Raw genomic sequence first — 4222 nt, forward strand, 5'->3', positions numbered from 1 at the left:
GGCATTGTTGGAGTGGGTGTGGCCTTGTTGGAGTAGCTGTGGCCTTGTTGGAGTAGGTGTGACTTTGGTGGAGGAAGTGTGCCACTGTGGTGGCTTTGCATTGAGATTTGTATATACTCAAACTATGCTCAGTGATACAGACAATCCATTTCTGCTGTCTGTGCATCAGGAACTTTGGGCTCCTCCAGCACCAAGTCTGCCTGGATGCTCCCATGATTCCTGCCATGATGATAATGGACTGAACCTCTGAAACTGTAAGCCAGCTGCAGTGGAATCTTGTACTTTGTAAGAGTTACCTTGGCTGCTGCGTCTGCAGCCATGAGCATGCTCAGTCTACAGAAGTGTCTTGCCTCTAGTGTCCTCCACTGTGCTAAAAAGAAGGTCCAGGTGGACCCCAATGAGATCAATAAAATCGCCAATGCCAACTTCCGTCAGCTGATCAGGAACCTGATTGAAGATGGCCTGATCATCTGGAAGCCTGTAACTGTCCATCCTCAGACTCGCTCACAGAAACACACCTTGAAGGGCAGGCATATGGTCATAGGGAAGGGAAAGGGCATTGCCAACACTTGGGTGCCTGAGAGGGTGACTTGGATGAGAAGGATGAGGATCCTGCACCGGCATCTCAGGAGATACTGGGAATCTAAGAAGATGGGCCGCCATATATATCACAGCCTGTACCTGAAGGTACAAAGGAATGTATCCTAAAACCAGTGGATTCTTATGGAGCAGATACTCAATCCGAAGGCAGACGAGGCCCGCAAGAAGCTACTAACTGACAAGACTGAGGCTCGCAGGTCTAAGACCAGGGAAGCACAAAAATGCGTGGGAGGAGCGCCTCCAGGCCAAGAAGGAGGAGATCATCAAGACTCTGTCCAAGGAGGAAGGGACCAAGAAATAAAGCTTCCTTCATGTCTGTGCATAGTGACCTCACTGTGGCCTCACATGATCAGTCATTTAAATAAAACAAGCCTTAAAATTAAAAAAGAGTTACCTTTGCTATGGTGTCTGTTCACAGCAATGGAAATCTAACTAAGACAATTTGTATTCATTCTGCCATTTCTGTTTCTCTGGAAAACCTAATACAATAGCGCTCTAGAGAGAGGAACAAGTACCCACCAGACAACATAAATTCCAGTTTACTTTTCTGGTGAATATGAAGTTGTTGTGGTTTTAATAAAAATACAAACTTGTTGGTTTTTTGTTTGTTTGTTTTGGGGTGTTGTGGTTGCTGCTGCTGTTGTAGTCAGTGTTGTTGTTGTTGTTTTTGTTGTTGTTTTAAGGAAGAAACACATTAAGCCTCTTCATCCCTAAATGGCTGGCAAATACCCGAGCCCACATCAGCTAAAGTGATTAAGGCATTAGGAATGTGTGTACACAAAAACATAAAGTTATCCTGTTAAGTTCAGATGAGAGCAACATCGGTGATGTGGGCCTGCCTAGAGCCTCAACCATTTAATTCAGACAATTCAGGACACACTGTCAACAGCCTGTCCGGCCAACAGAGACCAGGGCTACTCCACTTAAAAGAGAGCTGTTGGGATCCATGCTCAGCATCACCCATATTCCAAACCTCATACATTTTAAAAATCAGATGTGTTTATATTATCGAATGTGTGAATGTTCTGGCTACACGGAACTGTGGGCACCACGTGCCTGCCTGATGTCTGAAGAGGCCAAGAGACGGAATTAAATCTTCTGAAACTGGCTAACAGTTCAACTGTGAGCCATCATATGGATGCTGGGAATAGAACCTGGGTCCTCTGGAAGAGTAACAAGTGTTCTTCATGGCTGAGCCATCTCTCTAAGCCCCAGAATCTGTGCCCTGTCCCTGGAGATGCTTTGTTACTCTACAAAACCACATGGGAGACGTAGTCCCCGTCCTCGGGAATAGACTTCACCCTATCAATGAAGAGGATGACATGGCTGGTGGTATTGTAGACACTAGGAGACTCTGAGGGAAAGTGCCTTGTATAGGGGAGTCCTGTGAGAACCAAGACTAGAGGAGCACCCTGGACTGGATAGAGATTGGGTTGGGCCATTGCAGAAGATAAAAGAGTGATGGTGCCAAGGACATTTGAGCAATCCCATGAACTATCCAGTCTGGGGTCTTAGTTAGGTTTCCACTGTGGAGAAGAGACACCATGACCAAGGACAACATGTAATCGGGGCTGGCTTACAGGTTTAGAGGGTCAGTCCATGATCATCAAGGCAGAGGGAATGGAAGTGTGCAGACAGACATGGTGCTGGAGAAGGAGCTGAGAGTTCTACATCTTCATCTAAAAGAAGCCAGGAGCAGACAGTCTCCCCCATGGCTGGGAGAAGGATTTCAAGAACTCACCCCCACAGGGAGACCCCTCCTCCAAGAAGGCCAACCTCCTCATAGTGCCATTTCCTGGGCAGTGCACATTCAAACCACCACAGGGTCTCTTCACATATATGATAATTGCACCATTGTTTTAAAATCTTGCTTAAAGACTCATGATGTTTGCATGAAGAACATTCATTGGGTCTTGGTGGCTCTAAAACCCCAAGAACATGAAGTCCTTTCTCACCCTGAAGTATGAAATTGGCATATGTGCACAGCCCCTCCCATCCTCTGCAATATCATAATGTTAAGTGTGCGCAGCTCCAGTGTGCAGCCTCGTAAGTGCCGGCATGTGTGAATTCTTGAGCCGGACACTCAACACAATCAGGCATGAGCCTTCTGTACTTTTGTTTATGGCTTTGAACTCTGGCCTAGATGGATGGGCATGTAGTTCCGGGAAGAAAGATTGCTGACTGTAGCCAAAGACATGAAGGTATGTGATTTAATTACAGAGCTGAACGAATCTGGCTCGTTTCTTCCTGTACCACATGAGAGAGGAAGTCACTCTGCTCAGCCAATTGCAAAAAAAAAAAAAAAATCACAGAGAAAATGCACATAGGATGCTTGTTTTACCTAGACTAGATCATGAGCCCCGATCAGATTTAAATCTCCATATGTACAGAGGAATCATTGCTATTTGGTGCAGAGATGCCGTCATTTTTAAGCACCCAAGGCAAGATCAGGCAGATCTGGGTGTTAGGTGTGAGAACACCTCTCTTCATGTGGAGTCCCCGTCATGACGACTAAGGTGGCCACATGATCCCAAGTTGACCACCATTCTTCTCACCCCATAACAGATGAAGAAGACACATGATTTGGGGAGATGAGATGGGCATATTTTAGACCATCTCCTATGCACGGCAGAGAGCAGCGTTGAAAGGACTGGAGAAGACGTTGGCTGACCCCAGGCCTTTTCTCACAGAAACAGCTGAAAATCTCCCCACAATGTTCCAGTTTTGGGTGTTTCCTTCAATAACAGAGAGTTTAAATTAGCACCCTTGCCTCCGTCTCCTCCCCCAAGTGATGGGCGGCGGGCACACGGGCCACCAGGTTTCCTGTAGGAGAAGCCTCTCTGCTTCCCTCAGAGCAGCTCTCCAAGAAAATAAATAGCATGTGGTCATTATTCAAATGAGGTTTAATTAATGCAGAACTCGCCCTCAATCTTTCCAAGACACCCATGGTAACGAGCTCTCAGCTCTCTTCCCCTCCAGTTTGTGATGTCAAGCTGAAGAGCTGCATGTGACAGAAGCTGGGAAGCTGAGGCCCGGGCAGCAGTTTGACTCCACAGTCTCACAGCTTGTAGAAGTATCTCGGCCCCAAAGCCTGTGTTCAGCCATCCTTTCAGGGGTAAAGTTGGTGTGGTTGGTGACGTGCTCCCCAGAGAGACTCTAAGGTTATAAAAGAGGCTCAACTCAAGAGACTTTGAGGCTGTCTCTAATGTACACACCTGAACCAGCCCTGGCACTAATTCCAGCCAAAACATTTCATACGTAGTACAGCGAAAGGTACTGAGTCATGCTGTCCTTTATTCATAGCCTCACGGCCTTGCTAAACCGATGAGAACATACCTCCAGAGTCATGGAGGAAGCAGCATTGTGCCTGTGGTTTGAACAAGACAAGATAGAGAAACTGGAGAGTTAAGGGTGACAGTAAAATGGAGAGAAGCTATCATCTGGGGTCTAGCCTTTGTCTCCTGATGGCTGAGCTTCAGAAACATCAACGCAACCGACCCGCCAAGGATGCCTGCAGAGATAGTGCACGTTTTCCTAAAGATATCACAATCGAGGCTGAGAAACACATGGGCCTGAAGAGATAGCCCATCAGTTAAGAGCATGTTCCAAACTCCCAGGGAAC

At 46.8% G+C, this 4222-nt stretch overlaps 1 pseudogene; it reads left to right on the forward strand.

Annotated features, from left to right (window-relative positions):
• Positions 1 to 318: 318 nt before the first annotated feature.
• On the forward strand, positions 319 to 901 carry LOC148002454 (large ribosomal subunit protein eL19 pseudogene; annotated as a pseudogene).
• The last annotated feature ends 3321 nt before the right edge of the window (positions 902 to 4222 follow it).

Source organism: Rattus norvegicus, chromosome 11, assembly GCF_021556685.1.
Source record: "Rattus norvegicus strain SHRSP/BbbUtx chromosome 11, alternate assembly SHRSP_T2T, whole genome shotgun sequence".
NCBI lineage: Eukaryota > Metazoa > Chordata > Mammalia > Rodentia > Muridae > Rattus > Rattus norvegicus.